Genomic DNA, 19,515 nt, shown 5'->3' on the forward strand with positions numbered 1-19,515 from the left:
TAATGTCAATGGTTCTCAAAGTACCAAGCACAACCCGTGAAATGTGAATAGATGTTTTGATGTCGAACACTTCACGGAATCCTTTGATCGAAAGTCAATGATGTAAACTGACGTCAAAGGCGAGAAACCTGCCATTGATGCATGCAGACTTCAAGGTACTGTCGATTCCTAAGTCATCTTTCTAGATAATGTGTCGATGTCGATAGAAAGCGACCCGTTGCAGGCAAGCCCGCAACACGAAATCATTGTTCAAGTTGAAGAAATGTTGCTGTAAGGACTGACTCAGGGATGGTCAAATGGATGACAAGTATTTTGCAGATGAAAGTTTTGCTTGCAGACCTCTTGAACACATAACGACACAACAGATGGCTTGGTGACGAATAACTCAAAGTTAATCCCCGAAACCCGGTTAAAGACTTTCAAAGTGATTTGGTCAACTGTGAGGTAAAAGATTTCCCAACCCAGGTGAATGAAAAGTGTCGTGTTCAAGAGTGGTAATAAAGTTTCTTCTGAGACAAAAGGTGACAAACAGGTTCATTCTTCTCTCTTTTCCCCCACCATTTCTGGCAAGTACCTCTTTATTTTTAACAAGCTTGAGGAGGATAACATATGCTTGATTATAAGCTCATCCTTCGGACGAGTCCAACCTAGTTTAAATTCGAACCCTAGGAAGGAGTGGTTCGTTCCTGTTTGTAATTGAACAGGTCCTCTACTGTAAAAGTTTAACGAGCCCAGTATAGGAGAAACTCGGCGTTTTTCAATTTTAGAGAGTCTGAAAAAACTAAAGGAGACTCCACGTTGAACTTTTTCGTATATTTGTGTCCCTCAAGCCCGAAAAAGTATAAAATAATACCTGGGGGAACCGCTTGATCTTGCGACCAAGGAGTACTTTCATAATAGTGTCGTCAACCTGAAAAGTAAAAAGCGATCAAGGACACGTCGTTTTATTTCCTTATCGAGTTTGAAACGACAAAAACCCGGCAATCTTTTCCTGATTTTGCGGTCAGAAAAGAGCTAAAAGGGGACCGTCTTTTAATTCCGTTTTAACGAGTGTAAAAGAAACACTCGGCGATCTTTTCATGTTTTAGGAGTCAGAAAAGGGCTTAAAAGATGACTCTGATATTTTTGTTTGTGAAAAATTACAATTTCCCTCGAAATCTCTTTGTCCTGCACAAAAGCAACACATTACTCATACCTGTTTAAAATAGGCAAAAATACATTCAAAAACATCTTTTCATGGTAAAAAATGAACTAATTCATCCAAAAAACCTATAAAAAGACCTTTTACCATGTCATTTTTACCGTTTCACTGTTGAGGTTGAAAAAGGAGCTTTTGACAAGAAACTTCCCGTGGTCGCTGCGGAAAATCTGACCGTCGGAATCGAACGCCGTCTCATCCAGGTATTTTACACATCCTACTCTGCATTTCTATCCGTTTAGAATTAATTTTTAGGTCTTAGTTTCATTTTTTGGGAGGGTTTTGGTTTTGGAATGCGCCTCTCGGCGGACGCAGGTGCCCTTCGGGTGACCTGCGTCCCCCGACTTTTTCTCATACGGGAAAACGGTCGGAAGACGCAGCCCGCCTTCAGGCCAGCTGCGTCCGGGCGCCCTGTGCTACAAAGCCGGGGTGCGTCCTCCGAGAAACGCGCATTTCAAAACCCCAACTCTCTCAAAAAACCACCAAAAATTCCCAAATCAATTTCTAATTGCTATTTTTGATATGCAGGGCATTAATCATGTTAGACTGGAGAGAAAGAGAGCATGTAGAGGAAGATGAAGCTGCAATAAATCATCAACCTTCCCTGGATGCCCTAAGAGCATGCGGATTATACAAATATTGGACCATACCGGGCATGAGGGGCCAGGTAAGATTCTTGGAATGGCTGGTTGAGCGATGGAACGTACAAGAACAATGCTTTTACATAGGAGGGCACCAGCTCGAGATAGAGCCCTCGGATGTATACTTTCTCACTGGCTTGCCAAACAGAGGTGAGCAACTCAGTCTTGCGGGGACTAGGCCGGGTGGCCAATCCCTTGATAGTCTCCGCGAGGATTGGTGCACACGTGGGGCTCACCATTCAAAAGGCATAGAGATAAAACACATCACTCTACCGGAACTCAAAGTCATAGCGTTCACGGTTACCAGAATTTGCGGCGCGGCCGCTTTACACATTGCTTCCGGATCCCAAATGCGGATGGCAATTGACTGTTACCAAGGCACCATTTTCAACTGGTGTGAAGCTGTGTCGGCTCATATGAAGAGCCAACTGACCAAGGCAAAGAACGGACGACTAAAGACTTTTGGATATGGGCCTATAGTCGTGAGCTTTGCCTTGGAGAGAATTCCAATGCTGATCCCTCAGCAACTCACTGTTGATATCTTGGGTCCTCAGCAGCCAAAGCTGATACGATGGGTTGCGGTGATGGCCCGGCATCCTGACGAGGGCGCGACAGTAGTTCGATTCTCAGATAGTTATTTTGACTGGTTAGAGGGCCAGCTTTTTGTGATACAGGACTTTCCATATGCCGGAATGGATTTCAGAGGTGATCCGGACATGGTTCTTCCACAGGGAGAACAATGGGACGACAGAGGTACTTTTATTTTCACAAGTTTTCTAGTTATGTATTTTTTATATATATCGTCTCAAAACTAATAGTAAATCTTTCAAAATGCAGATGTTGGTCCACAGCGTCCAGCCAACCTCCGGCCTTATGATAGACTACATCCAGCTGCACCGGTACCGGCCCCACAGGACGCGACAGCAGAAGTACTAGCTGAGTTGGAGCATGATCTAGAGCGTCTCACGGCAGATATACCTGAGACTACTATGGACGACATTCCTATCAGGCTTCAGCGCTTCGTAGTCGCGGTCCCTGGACCGTTTAGGAGATTTTTGCGTAAGGTAGCCCGCGCAGTGGTGTCGTACAGAGAGCACCACCAGTGATTGACTAGTCACTTTTGTAGTCACATGTGACATTTTTGACTTTTTGTACTATCATTTTGCCGATCATAAGGTGTTTTAAACCTATGATCGAAGACGATGTATATATTTTTTGACACACTTCTATCTATATATATCACTATTACCGGCTTATCTTGTTTAACATATGTGATGAAATGTTTTTAAATTTACTTGCATGATTATCGTAAATGTCTGTCCAACATTCGAGAAGCAATTGCATCTGCTAATGTATTCAAAGACCTTGGAATATGTTGATATTCAATGTAATCAAATTCACGTTCCAAGAGACGCACTCTCAAAAACAACCTTAATAACACAGGATTTCTAATGGCATAAACTCTATTAAGCTGTAATACAACAAGTTCAGAATCTAACCTCACTATCAAACGTCGAATTCCAAATGAAATAGATTCGGATAATAATTCAACCACTGCACTGTATTCTGCAATGTTATTCGTTGTTTGACCGAGGCTTACCCCATGCATAGAAACTAACTCGTCAGAGGGCGAATAGATAACCCAAGCTGCGGAAGAGATATTCCGTGTATTACGACAAGCACCATCAGCAAATCCAATGTATGTTTGGAGAGGCGTCGACATCTACAATATCAAGAGTAAAACCAAGATAAGCCAGAATAATGACGAAAAACCACACTCGCTAAGCTAAGCACACTGACTAAACTAACACACTTGCTAGCTAGAAAGGAAATCTAACCTATCTAAAAATTTCTCCATACCCATCATTTTAAGCATAATACCTCTTTAGGTAAAGTCCATTTCTGGGTTTACCCAAAGAGTCCCCATCAAAATCAACTAACTCATAAGCCCCTTTTGCTAGCTTTCGCTTTACAATGTAGGGCCCATGCCACATGGGAACGAATTTTCCGGCACCTAGCTTATCGTTAGCTTGATCATATAATAGTACTAGGTCTCCTTCCGAAAAACTTCGAGGGGTTACATTTTTATCGTACTGAGCTTTCATTCGTTTCGCGTGAGTCTCGATAGCTAAAGTAGCGTCACGTCGAGTCTCATCTAATTTAGCCAAGTATAATAACCGTTTCTCCTCTTCGGAAGTAGCTGGAAGTAATTCGACAGCCATTTGAAGTGATGGGATTTCGCATTCAATAGGTAACACAGCTTCTAAGCCATAAACTAGCTGGAAAGGGGTGAAACCTGTTGAATTTTTCACTGAAGTTCGATATGCCCATAGCGCCGAAAATAACATGTTATGCCAATTCGTTCGATGGATACCAATGATCCGTCGAATCATGATGACTAGAACTTTGTTGATTGACTCAACCAAACCGTTGGCTTGCGGATAATAAGGAGTAGAGCTATCGTGGCGCAAACCAAGCTGGCTTGTAAGCTCAGTCATCATGACGTTTCGAAAATGGCTCCCATGGTCAGTAATGATTGCTTGTGGGACACCAAACCTAGTTATGATATGATTGAATACGAAAACTGCAGCTGTCTTGCCGCTTGCGTCGAATGTAGGCATCGCCTCGGCCCATTTTGTAAAATAATCAACCGCGAGGATGATATACGCATGCCCCCCGGCCGAGTGAGGGTTACAAGTAATAAAGTCAATGCCCCATTTGGCGAATGGACCAGCGGCAATTATAGGGTGGAGAGGAGCAGGTGGAGCGCGCATCTTTCGATCAAACACTTGACAGTTGTGGCATGTTCTGACGGCAAGGATACAATCTTTAAACATAGACGGCCAGAAATAGCCAGCGCGCAACACCTTCTGAGCTGTGGCATACCCAGACATATGACCGCCACATGCTCCAGAGTGACAATCATTCAAAACTCTCTCAGCCTCGTCGTGAGTTAAACAACGTCGAAAAACTAAGTCTGCCCCCCGGCGATAAAGTGTATCTCCAATAATTTTGTATTGCTGGGATCGAAACCGAATTTTTCGACGGTCTTCCTTGGAAGCTTCAGGCCGAAAGGTTTGGGTTTGGAGATAGATGATTATATCCCCATACCACGGATCTAAAGTGCTAATAAGAAACAAAGATTCGTCCGCAATGGACTCCTCTGCCACAGTCTCTGTGTCAGCACTCGGGAAATCACACATCAATTCCGCAAAAACTAAAGATTTCTTAGACTTGGACTTCTCGAACTCCAAGTCGAACTCTTGCAGGATAACGATCCATTTAGAGTACTTGCCCCCTAGCAGTTGTTTTGTCAAAATATAAATCATAGGGTTGCAATCCGAAATAACTGTAGTTTTGCGAAGAAGAATGTAGTGACGAAAACGCTGGACAGCTTGAACGGCTGCCAGGGCCAATTTCTCCACATGCGAATATTTTAACTCAGTGGGATTTAAGGTTCTACTAAGATAATATATCACATGCTCTGCTTTGAATTCATCTTCTTGAACTAACACCATTCCAATGGTGGAATGCGAAGCTGCGAGGTATAAGAAGTAGTCCTGGTTGTAGTTGGGAGGATGCAATAACGGTGCATGGGTCAACGCGTGTTTTAATGCATCAAAAGATTGTTGGGCAATCTCGTCCCAAAAGAATTGTGCGTTCTGTTTCAACAACCGTGTAAAACCTTTAGTGACCTCGGCGTAGTTTGGGATGAATCGGCGTAAAAAGTTCGCTTTCCCTTGCAAACTTTGGAGTTGGCGCAAACTCGAAGGAGGAGGCAATTTGATGATAGCCTCGACTTTCGAGGGATCGACGCGAATGCCGGCTTTTGAAACAACAAATCCCAGCAATCGACCTGTTTCTATACAGAAAACACACTTGTGGGGATTCAACCGAATTCGATAATGCCTACACCTCATAAAGATTGCTCGTAGGTGGACAAGGTGATCAGCTCGACGTAAAGAATGAGCAGGCAAATCATCGAGATAGGGTTGCACAATGTGCTTGATGTCATGAAATGCATAAGACATCGCCCGTTGAAAAGTGGCCCCGGCATTCTTAAGTCCAAAAGGTAATTTGCAATAAGCAAATGTCCCCCATGGACAAATGAATGCCGTTTTTGGTTGATCGGCAGGTAGAATATTGATTTGATTATAGCCTGAGAAACCATCCATGAAGGAAAACATCTCACTTCCGGCACAATCATCAATAATTTGATCGATATAAGGCGTAGGATAGTTGTCTTTTGGACAAGCTCGATTGATATCCCTATAGTCGATACAGATTCTTATTGTTCCTTGTTTTTTATTGACGGGAACAATATTCGATACCCAATCCGTTAACGGGATCGGATAAATGAAACCTGCTTTCAACAGCTTTTCGACTTCTGCTTTAATCGCAGCCGCTTTTCGAGGGTGAATCTGACGCAACCGTTGCCGAATGGGTTTAGCATCCGGGTAGGTTTTATTTCATGAACAACAATGGCAGGATCAATTCCCGGCATTTCCTCGTAAGACCAGGCAAACACGTCGCGGAATTCTTGGAATAGGGCCTTGTAAGTTTGGATTTCTTCTTCAGTACATGCGGCACCTATATGAATGTTCTCCTCGATTCCGGGCTTCACTGAAATATCAATGGGAATAGTACGAGAAATATTCCCTAAATTCAGCTCTGAATCAGAATGTTTCGTTGGATCCTGAGCGTCTTTGACATATTCAGCGGTAAAGATAGATGAAAAATCATTTTCAAATGCATCATCCTTAGGTAAAAACGAAGATCTGTGATGGAGATCTTCCCATGGTAGATCATCTACACTTAGGATTTCGCGAAGTTGTTCGTCAGATGACACTTCTTCGGGAAACGTTATCCGTTCTAAGGGTGAGGTGAAAAGTGACTCTTCACTGACCACATTCATTTGGTCGACTTCGGTTGAATGAAAGTCGGTAAAAGACATAAGAGCTTCATAAGCAATCTCATACGGACTCAACGGCATAACATCACCGAGTGAGTCTAGCTCAGAGTCAGAGGGAACATACCAAGGATCATCATAAATAATGTTTTCTGACGTGATCATATGAATCGTTGCAAACGAAGGGTCTGCATTGAGTGGAGGGAGAGGAAAAGTTCCCAGTAAACCGGAATCCTTAACTAAACCTACACCAATGTCCCTATAAGGGATTGTCGTTTTACCAACATGTTGAATACTCTCTGAAGAGGCTGGATCGGATGAAAAGTATGTCAGCTGATCAATAGTCACGATCTTACCGTTATGTGGAAACTTAATGACTCTGAAGACCGATGAAACGACCGCTGTCATAGCATATGACCAACTTCGACCCAAAAGAAGGTTGTAGTCTAGAGGGGCATCAACCACTTCCACATCCAGACTAACGGTTTTACCTTCGACCCCTATAGGCAATTCTTGTAGAATACCAAACGGACGGAACCCACGGCCATCAAAGGCCTTAAGGATGGTGGGGGATTGGTTCAACGAAGGAGAACCAAGCGATCTCCAACATTGAATCGACATAATACACGTAGAAGCTCCCTCATCAATCACAGTCCGATGAATAGGCCTGTTTTTGACTATCACTGGAATTTGGAAAGCCATTTGATGGGGGAGACGCGGTGTACTATTTTCTAGATCAAAGATCATTAGGTTCGGGTCCTGAACATCGACAGCTCCGATAGCCGACAAAAGCAATTTTCGTTGCGCTGGACATGATTGCAGCACTTCGAGTGCCGACATTGCTGAAGGTGAAACAGCTAAGTCTTCAACAATGTTGTAATTCTGGGCTGCTCTCGCATGTGGATTGAAAGCAGACCTTCGAAGTACACCCTTGGCGGGCGGCTTAATCACTAAGTCTGGGTTAGGTTTTTCGATCTGTAGTGGATCGGAACCAGGAGCTGAGGTTGATGGGTTAGAGTGAGAAGATTCTGCTTCCTTACCATCAACAGGAGCCTTACTACCATAATCTTGCGATCGAGTCGCAATCCTGACATGAGACATCATCAAAATGGGTTCTTCACTGGCATTCGAAGAAGAACCTATCATCTTATTCTCCTGCTCTGGAAATGGATTTTTTAACACAGCAGGAGTGGGAGAACCTTTGACTATTTTCACTACCTCGGCCCGATGAGGGCAGTCTCTCGTAAAATGATCTTCTTCACAAATAAGACAAGGATATCGAGGTTTGCGTTTTTCGTCATTGGTTTCCGACTTTTCCGTTTTCTCCTTTGGAGCCTTGTCTGCTTTGGCCTTCTTCTTTCCTTTCTTCTTTCCACCGTTTTTTGATTTGGCCGTAGATGACTCTACAGCGTGAATGTCGGCGGTAAGTTCAGGAGGAGAAGACTCTCCTGTCGGAGAATCAGGCAAAGTGATAATTGGAGTATTGGAGGCCTTGGAAGACTTCTTCTTACTCTTCGTAGTCACGATACCAATCATACCATCAGCGGCATGAGATCCCGAAGGAGCAGCAGCGATTTGGTTTGACTTTGGAAGATCCGGAATTTTCTCATGTAACGTACCCGACTGAGTGTAAACTAAGTCAAGGTATTGTGCCTGAGCAATGACTTGCTCCTCAGTAACTACTCCGGCCTTAGCTACATCTTCAGTAATTCTTGGTAATAATGATTTGACAAACCATTCAGCTAAGATTTGGTCGGGGATAAAAACTTTCACTAATCTCCTTCGACGTCTCCACTCATGAATGTGATCAAAATGTACGTGGATGTCGATTGTTTTAGCGAAGTTAATAATTCTGTACCATTATCGTATCTGACTGGTAACTGAAAATGAGTTAAGAACGAGGTAGCTAACTGGCTAAAGTTGTAAAAAGAGGCCCGTGGTAACTCAATGTACCACTTGGCTGCGAGACCAATGAGTGTACGCTGGAAAAGACGTAAGCGGATGGAATCATCTGAGATGGAATTTGATGCACACCAGAGGTGGTAAGTCATCACGTGATTAGACGGATCCTCTCCAGACTTACCTTCGAACTTGGGTATATCGCTGGGCAACTTATTTGGCATTGGCGGCCAGAACTGAAGATATTGAATTGGATCGTTCGTTAGGCGCGTCAAGTCGGGTAAATCTAAAGTCGCAATAAACGGTAACTGCCGGTTAGGATCTCTAAAACTCTGAGTCACAATACCAGCCCCAGGAGGAGGATATCCAGGATAACTAGGAACAGGAGTCGCATTTGGGATATTATATCCTCCTGGAAAACCAGGATTAACCGGACCGTACTGGGGTTGCTGAGGTTGTTGATAAGTGTACCCAGGATACGGTTGATACTGGTAAACCGGTTGTTGGGCAGCTTGCCCAGGTTGATACTGTCCCTGGTACGGAGGTTGAACAAATTGAGGTTGAGTAGTAACAACCGTACTTGTACCAGGTTGGCCTGCAGGCATCTGGACTGTGGTTTGAACCGTGGGTCCAGACAACGGTACAGATGTCTGAGGAGTGGTTACAGGGACAGTAGAAACCGGAGCTGCCGATACTCCAGAAGTAAGCATGGTAGATGAAGCGGTAGTTGCTGCAGCCGTGTGAGGTGGAGTACCAGGTGCAATTGGCGGCTGAGTAACTACGGAAGTTACAGGGGTCTGAACACTTGACTGGACAGGTTGCGGTTGCTGGGGTGGACCAGGAACTGCAGGTTGTCCTGCTTGAGGTACCGACTGTATACTTGGTTGCGACATCTGTTGACCCTGTGACGGATCCCATGTTAACATTCCAGGGTATTGACTCGTAACAGGTTGAGGATACTGAGATCCATAGCCGTATTGAGGATAGGGTTGATAACTGTAAGGTGCAGTCCCATATGATTGCCCTTGAGGTGGTTGATAACCTTGACCAGGGTATTGACCCGTAGGTTGATAACCTTGAGGTAAATACGAATACTGGGGTTGACCTTGACCTTGAGGTTGGTATCCTTGAGGTTGATACCCTTGGGGTTGATACCCTTGGGGTTGCCATCCTTGAGGTTGCCATCCTTGAGGTTGATATTGATACTGAGGTTGACTTTGGGGTACATATTGAGGCTGGGTTGATACCCTTGAGGTTGCCCCCCAGTCACGAATGAAGTACCTTGAGGTTGCCCCCCAGGCATTAACGAAGGTTGCCCCCCAGGCGGTAATTGGCCACCTTGAGGTTGGTTAATGGGAGTTGAACCTGACATCATATAAACATCACCTATACTCAATGGTACATTACCACTGTTTCCAACTAATAACCCATGATCAACGGGTTGAGGAGATGCTCCCGCAAAGGTACCAGAAAGTGATTGATACCCAGTAGGAACAGAAGGACCGCCATGTAAAAATGATTCAGGACTTTGCGAAAACACAGATGACTGACCAGACATATTTACAGGAGAATGAATTCCTCTAGGTGGAATAGGAGTACGAGGTGTAGAAAAACCTACTGAGTTGTCTAAAAAATTGGTTAATGCAAGGTACCAAGATTCACTTCTAGGAGGACTGTAAAAGATGGATTCACGCTCCCTTAGATCAAGGGTAATTAGATCTTCAGAATCAGAAACGCCTATTTCTTCCTCTGGAACAAGTTCTTCTATAGCAATTAATCCAACAGGAAGATTTTCGGTGATAATTCTTTCTATTCTTGGTGAATCAGGAACACTAGGAGTTGGAGTAACAGGTTCGGAAATTTCAGGTTCTTCGCCTGTTTCACTGGCAGATGAAAAACTACCAGCAAGCTCGGAAACTGTAACAGCTTCGGGATTGTAACCTGTTTCTAATCTTTGGTAATCTGGATGGACTACCAAGGAAAATTCTCCTTCTTCAGGTGATCCTACTCTACTGCCACTAGGAGGAGTTACAAGGACCTTTAACCCTTCTAAATTACCTGGGTCGTCTCGAGGAGGGGATCCCCTAAGTCTACGGGATCTTCTCAACAATTCGGCCACAGAAACAACTTCAGGAGACTGGCCCGCAATTCGACGGGACCGTCTCGGTAATTCCGCCACAATTAAAGATTTTAACTACAACACACGAAAACAAAGTAAAAATTTCAAATCAAACCACCTAAAGTCTTCTAAAGAACCAAACAAATTTGAAGCACACGCCTAAATAATCTAGAGCGTCAAACCACACACAAACAGTAGTCTTCCGGACCAAAAGCGCTAGTTGGTGATTAGGCCCAACCTCGCAGGATTCAGTACAGAAATGGCGGGTGGAACAGTTACCCCGGCAACCTGCTTAATGAATAGACTGGACCAAGTTCCTCCACTTTAACCGTCTCGAAGTGAAGCGAACCCCCCAGAAAATCCAAGTGAGTATAACCGACGTCTGCTCCAGGTACAGTGGGACCTTCCCTCCACCGTCACCTTGGGTAGAATCCTAGATATTATGGCCACTAAGGTTACCAATCACAACAATTACACCTGGGGGAACAGTCTAAACTCCGACAGCACGCAAGGGCAGAGTAGCAAGCTCCAATCCCCTTACCGGCTCCTTGACAACAATCCAAGGTTTACCGATAAGTGACCCCTGGCTCCTCGACAATGGTTAATCTGAGGTTTACCGTTTGTAATACGTACTGCCTGGCGTCGTTCCCAACGAGGGAGGAATGATCCCCTCACTGGTTCGAACACGAGCTCGTGCTTCTCCTTTAAGAGGAGCTTTCCCAGAATGTAACTGAAACAATTGGATTTGTTCTACTCAAGATAGACTATCTGTTTGGTTTTGTAGTCTTGGAGAGTTAAGTACTCACCTACTCCAAGACCCTAGCCTAAGCTATGTTGGTGTTTCAGAGCCCTAGAAAAATAAAGATTACTAGATTGATTTTAATTTAAGCGTTACTTTTAAGGTTGTTTCTTAAGTCAAAAGGTGATGGAAGTGAAACCAGTGGTGTGTTGACTCGACTCGAAACCACTACAAAATGCACCTAGAATGATTTATCCACTACTTTACTTTTTCGATGAATTGCTTAACTAAAAAGTTGAGAGAATGCAATCTTTATAAAAGCAACTTCTTAATTGAAGACAATCAAAGAAACAATTCGTTTTTCTTTTCCAAGCATAAAAACATAACCTCTCTTTACATGCACGAAAAAAACTCTTTTCTTCTTTCAAAAACAAAAAGCTACTTGAAACAAGACTTTTTAAAGAAGATGTTTTTGTATTTTTCTTTTAATAAAGCAAATAAATCTAATATAACCAAAAATCAATCTTAACAACTCTTAAAATCTATGAAAATGCACTCATAAGCAAACTAAAGGCAAATTTACTCTAAGCAATCTTAACGAGGCCAAAACTAACAATGATTATTTCTAAGGTGTTTTACTTGATCACAATCAAATCAAGGACTAGCTTATTGCAGAACCAAAAACTAGTCAAAACAAAATTCTAATCTTTTTGTTCTTTTTGTAAAATGGAAATCAATACTTTATAAACAAGCAAATCGAAATTTGACCCAAAACAACTCAAATGGCAAGTTGCTCACAAAAGGAGACTTTACGACAGGCCCGACTTCTAAGAAGGTTGACTAACCAGAGAGATCTAAGGCTGGACAACTTTCTACTATCAAAGTCACTACAAAGCCTTTCCAAAAATCAAACCCTAGGTCTAAACTTCGTTGAAAACCACTAAAACACTCAAAGCTCACAAAACTAGTTCAGATGAAAATTCTTGACAGGGTACTAAAGGATCTGGGCAGAAAACACTAAGGAAAAACAAAATCTAAAAGCAATTTAAAGCAAAAATGGAATTTTCTTAAGTTTTACAGGAAGACGCAGGCAACCCGTTGTCACAGGTGCGGCCCCGCTCTGTGCAAACGGAAACAGCGCGTCCAAAGACGCACTGTGCAGTACTCAGAGGGTGCGTCCTTCTGGAAAAATGAAGAAAAACCAAATCTAACTAAATCTAAAGCTAAGCCACCCAAATACTAATTCTCACAGTCAAAAACCAGAAAATAAAAATGATTTTCTCAAAGCAAAGTTCATATAAAGGAAAAGACTCTCTCATTAATGGATTCCCCAGTGGAGTCGCCAATTTGTCACACGGAATTGGTCAAGGGTGCGGACACGACTGACCTTCCTAGAAGTCTAAGACGTTCTAATGACAAACAAGACAAAATGGAGTGATCTTTCTCTAAATACACCTTTTACAACATGAAAACTACAAGTGTTTAGGCTTACCTTATTCCAAAACGCTGTTGTTGAAGTCCGTTCTTGACGATCCGGATGAGCTCCTCCTTCAAGTCAATTCCTGCAACCACAAACAATCAAACAATTACCAAGCACTTGCATTTCATATAATAAAACATATATTCAACATGCAGACCAAGGAACACATGAAATAACTCATTAACACAAGCTATTGAGAAAAATAAACCAGTTTGTATTAATAACGAAACAAAGAAACTCTTACAACCTGGCCTTGGTGTTGTGCAAGTTCCTCCCAGGGTCCATCAAGGGTTTTCCTCTACTTTGACAAAGCTCACCCTCTCCCAAGTAGAATCAAGTGAAGACAATCTCTCCTCACAAAGGCTCTAATGGAAGACCTAAATCCTGCAGCATTTACCCAAAGAAAATGTATAGCTCCAACCTCCTCTCCTTCTGGCTCAATGCCTTTATTTATAGTGCTGTAAAGAGGTTATTCAGGTCCACTATCAATGGGATCATCCCCCTCTTTGGGTGGGATAGGTCCCTTATTGATGGGATAAGTTCCCCCTTAATAGAGATACATGAACCAACTGGAGGCGCATCCATTTCATCAAACCGACCTCTAGAATGTTCTAGAAGTAACCACAAGTAACTTTTTCAAGATAAAACTCGCGCATTTTGCCTTTTACAGAGGGACGCACCTGTCCCTTAACATACAGAGCGTCCATGGACGCAGATTTTGTGAACATGGTCAGCGTCCCCGCAGGTAAGGCTAGAGAGAACCTGCGACCCCAGAGATAAACATAGTTTTTACAAGACTTTCTCTCTTCTTTGAGTTTGAGATGGATAACAGAGGCATAAGACTTGCCTAAGAGGGTAGCATGACTGTTGATTTGAGCCATACTAACTGTAAGTAGTCAAGGTGACATTTTTTAGTGTAACAGGAAGCCCTCCGGAAAAACCTCTGTGCAACTCCTGTGTGCCTTCGCCAAACCTAGAACCCGGAACAGACAACGATAATTATAAAGAAACAATGGCATTAAGTCTTAAAAAAATATGCATAATAAATTCATGAAGACTGCGACCTGGTTTTTAACTGGAGCTAGTTGCATCGGTGAAGGGATACTTTTATACTCGTCAAAGGAATCTTTAATCCTAGACATACCTTTGTGGAACGAAACCTGGATGGCAGAGCCGAGTTCTCCAAAGTGAAAGCCTCACAATAGCAACATACACCGAGGAATAAGGGGAAAAATGTGACACTTCATTCACAAAAAGAGTATAGATGAAATTCCGAACAAGGCACCACCGTCGAATCATGAACCCAGTCTCCTCTCCGTAGATGCAGCGATTGGAGCAAGGGAAGCTGAACAGTTGGTGGTAGGTTGGATGGAGCATGGTCGCACCATGTCTCTGTGGCAGAGCAATTCATTAATGTCGAAATAAATAAAACAAATCCTTGTGCAGTACTTCTAATCTAGCAACTTAATACCAAGTACCAGTGTCAATAAATCCTAACAATAACATTAATAATATATGGATGTATTATCACTAATACAATAACTGTGAATATTAAATCATCTTAATTGTAATGACAGTGGTGATTAAAGTCAAACATATTTTAATCCATCCAGGTTATTAATCGAAAATTTTATTTTTACCATGATGACATGATTAGGAGAATGGAGGTGTGACAAGTGGTATGAGAGCCAAGGTTACCAAACTGAGGCCTCTGGCGTTAAACTAGTAAGTACATTCAATTGGTGTTAACTCACTATTTTGTTTCAGGTTCAGAGACAGAGCAACAGAAGCATGAGAAGAGCGGACAACATTCCACACAGAAGCATGGCAGGCCTAGGACCTACAACATTTCCTGAAACCAATCCTGAAGTATGGGTACATCTAGGAGAAGAACCTCGTAACACCAATCCTACGATATTAGAGACAGTACATGAATTAAAGAATGAGATGGCCCGACTACAGGAAGACAATGAAAGACTAATGTTGGAACAGGAAAAGATTATGAAAAGCCTATCTGATAAGCAGAATCAGCATCAGTTGATTCCCAGTCCTGAATAGGGGCATATGACAAGAGAATAAGAATACCACATAGAGTATGTGGAAACAGAAGGAGGGGAAGAAAACCAAGAGGAGAAGTCAGATAATGCTTCCAAGCACCAAATACCAAAGAGGTAGAGGACAGAATTACAAGGGGAGTTTCAAAAAATAAAACCACCACTCTTCGACGAAGAACTGGAGGAGGAAGTTGAAGCTTGGCTTATTAACATGAATAAATATTTTCAACTATATGAATATGATCACAACTTAAAGGCCCATTTGGCCATTTTCTAGCTACAAGGGAAGGCCACCTTATGGTGGGAGGAGGTCAAGACTGTATGAGGGGTAAGTGAACAAAATATAACCTGGGAAAAGTTTCAGAAATACTTTAAGGAAAGATATTTGACTGAGTGATTTTACGATGAGAAAGCAAAGGAATTCCATGACCTGCGGCTTGGACAACAAACAATGGATGAGTTTATTACCCGATTTACCTCCTTACTTCGATATGTACCTTACATACGAGAAGAAAAGGCAAAGGTACAGCGGTTTGTCAGTAGTTTACCCTTGTTTATGAGAGAGCGAATTGAGTTTGATAACCCAAGAACAATGGATGAGGTCATACGAAAGGCCAGGATATGCTATCAGCAAAGCAAGCAAAAAGGAGAAATTATGGGAAATAAATGGACTAACAAGAAGGGCAATAAGTTTGTTGTGGGCAATAAGGGAAATCATGGCAATATCAGCAAAGGATCTTCCAAGGGACAAATTAACAGAAATTTGCAAAGAAATCAGTCCAGATTTAGGCCTTCCCATGAACCCAAAACCAGTGAGCTATCAGGCAGAACTGAAATCGAAGCAACCGCCAGACCTTCGGTGCAATGTTGGGGATGTGGAGGGCCACATTATGTTAAGAATTGTTCTAACCGGAAGGGCACTTAACAGACTTTGCAGATCCACGAAGCATATACAGTAGGCGACATAGCCCAGAGTATTCTGAAACTTAATGATGCCTTTGAAAATCATCAAGCAGAATACTAACCGACTATGGTGGATTTTGAAGGTAAAATCTTTGAACATACTGTATCTGTTTTAATTGATCCTGGAGCTACGTTAAGTTATGTTAATCCTAAGATAGTGGAGCAATGTAAATTACAAACTGTCAAGTTTAAAAAACCCTGGTTAGTACAGCTAGCAACAGGGGCAAAGAGACATGTATTGGCCAAGGTCAATAATTTTCCTTTGGAAATAGCAGGTCAGCCTTTGGTGGTAGATCTAAACATACTTCCCCTAGGATCGTATGATGTTTTGATAGGTATGGACTGGCTGGAAAGACGTTGGTCCATTATAAACTGCAAAACAAAAACTGTTTGTTTTAAGAATGAACAAGGAGACAAACAGGAAATGCAAGGCATCCTGAGACCGTTACAAATACGGCCAATAACCGCCTCTCAATTGGAAAAATGCATGAGGAAAAGATGTCAGATTTATGCCATTCAGGTTGGTTATGCCAATTCAAAGGACAAGTTTGTCACCCTGGAAAGTATTCTAGTAATTCAGAATTTTACAGATGTATTCCCTGAAGAAATACCAGGATTGCCACCCAAGAGAGACATAGATTTCACCATTGAATTGGTGCTAGGAGCAGCCCTGGTGTCCCGAGCCCCTTATCGTATGAGCACGCCAGAATTGACGGAACTAAAAATGCAATTACAAGAGCTGCTGGATAAAAACTACATCCGCCCCAATGTGTCGCCCTGGGGAGCCCCCGTGCTATTCGTCAAAAAGAAGGATGGGACCCTGCGTATGTGCATGGATTATCGTCAACTGAATAAGTTGACCATAAAAAACAAGTACCCTTTGCCTCGCATAGATGAACTATTTGACCAAGTAAAAGGGGCAAAGGTATTTTCAAAAATTGATTTACGATCTGAATATCACCAGATCAGAATCAAGGAGGAAGACATAGCTAAAACCGCCTTTAGGACCCGCTATGGGCACTATGAATTTGTAGTGTTACCCTTTGGGTTAACCAACGCCCCTGCAACCTTTATGTGTCTAATGAACAATATATTTCATCAGTATCTAGATAAATTTGTGCTAATCTTTATTGATGATATATTGATATATTCCCAGAATATTGAAGAACATAAGGAACACCTCAGGATAGTGTTGCAGACTCTCCGGGAACATCAACTGTTTGCTAAATTCAGCAAGTGTGATTTTTTCAAGGAACAGATTCAGTACTTAGGCCACATTATTACCAAGGATGGAATCACGGTGGATCCCAAGAAGATAAAGACCATAATGGAATGGCTGGTACCAAAGGACGTAACTGATATAAGATCTTTCATGGGATTGGCAGGATACTATAGACGATTTTTGGAAGGATTCTCTAGAGTAGCCTATCCTATCACCTCCCTACAGAAAAAGGGAAAATTTTTTAAATGGACAGCTGAATGTCAAAAGAGTTTTGAGCAGCTTAAACACCTGCTCACCACCACGCCCATTTTAAGCATAGCAGATCCAAGTAAGGACTATGTGGTGTGTACAGATGCCAGCAAAGAAGGGGTAGGTGGAGTATTAATGCAAGATGGAAGGATAATCGCCTATGAGTCTAGGAAATTAAAGGAACATGAGTAGAAATATTCCACTTATGACCTAGAATTAACAGTTGTCATTCACGCTTTAAAGATGTGGCGTCACTATTTGATGGGTAAGAAGTTTATGTTAATGACTGACCATCACAGTTTGACTAATTATTTTAATCAGCCTACTTTAAATGCTAGGCAGGCTCGGTGGGTAGATTTTCTAAGTGGATTCAATTTCAAGATCAAACATCTGAAAGGGAAAGAGAATCGGGTAGCAGACGCTCTAAGTTGAAAGGTACATTGTCTCTATGAAATTTCTTACAGCAAAGGGTGTACCACCTTCGACGAATTAATTAAAAAAGCAGCAGAGCAGGACCAGAAATATCAACAAATAGGACAACAAGCTCAAAACACCACCAGTCATGAATATCAACAAGGATATGCGATGGATTCCGCTGGTATGCTGAATTATAAGAAAAGATTGTATGTACCTAACCAAGATAATATTAAAAATCTGATTCTAGATGAATATCACAAAAGCCCCTATGCAGGACACCCAGGGTACCAAAAGTTAATTACAGCACTTCGAAAGGAGTACTATTGGCCCGGTATGAAAAAGGATGTGGCAAAATATTTGACACATTGCCTGGAATGCTAGCAAGTTAAAACAAAACATCAGCACCCTGCTGGGTTACTACATCCACTACCAATTCCGCAATGGAAGTGGGAGACCATCTCTCTGGATTTTATCACAGGATTTCCCAAATCCAAAAAGTTCAATGACTCAATCATGGTGGTGGTGGACAAATTGTTGGGCATGGAATCCCCCCAAGGCATGTTTTGGGGTTCAAAGCCCAAGTCTTGACCCAATATTGTTGTAAAGGCTTCGCGAATTGCGGGCGCGGAGCGTGAAATGTATGATAGAGTCATAGGGTTGTCCGCCCTAGTTTTGTAATGTAATGTTGGCTGGATAGACCTACCCATGGTCCGCAGACCATGGGATTGTATAAATAGAGCGAGGCTCTAAGTGTAAAAGAGAGATAAGTAGAGAGAGAGGGAAAGAATCTAAGCAACTAAGTGAAGTGTGTCTTTGGGTCATAGGGTAGGAGAAGGCTCTGTAACTGAGTGCACAGAGGCCTAGTAGTTCGCAACTAAGTGCGCGGACCCTGCAGCTGAGTGCACAGGGCGGAGTCAAGTCTATAACCAAAGATGGAATTAATAAAGAGAAGTTTGTTACCAATTTGCGTATTTGTTCTTGGGTTAATGCAAGTTTGATATAAATTGCAAATATACTGTTTATTTACTGCGCGCACTTGTATGAATGGTTTATATTGTTAAGTATAACTTAAAGTATGCAAGTAGGCTAATGTAATCAACTAACATTGGAATACTAGTAAGGACTTGGGTAATAACACAAAAGCGTAGCGTTCGACCCCTAAGTAGGGCTACGTGAAGGCAATATATCAGGCTGCGAGGTATGGGAAAGTGCGTGAAGTGACTTGCGTGCAAGATCAAACTGTGAATCACCAGAACTCATCAGACATCTCCAGGGTGTAGAAACCTGATTCTAGCACCCTCCCATACTACTTCGAGTGAGACCTCAGTCCGTGTTACATGGACTATTGCCGAAAGGGGTAGTAGTACCAGGATTCGTTTGGCTAAATCAACTCTCAACGTGGGTCAGGCCCCAATAAGCCAACAAATGGTTCCATTGTTAGGACTAGGATCTGCATAAGAGATGTCTGATGTCGTATCATTGGAATCCGACAAAGAAAGGAATTGAAGAGTGGCTGGATAGGAAGATTCACGATTTCGCGGCACAGGAAAATAGGAATCTGTGAGTATCGAAGGAAGAGTGGTTAGAGCGTTACTTATATACGGAAATCCATGAAATTTTCCTTG

Source organism: Pinus tabuliformis, chromosome 8 (assembly GCF_031772625.1).
Source record: "Pinus tabuliformis cultivar Carrire ecotype Pingquan chromosome 8, CPIR1, whole genome shotgun sequence".
Lineage (NCBI taxonomy): Eukaryota > Viridiplantae > Streptophyta > Pinopsida > Pinales > Pinaceae > Pinus > Pinus tabuliformis.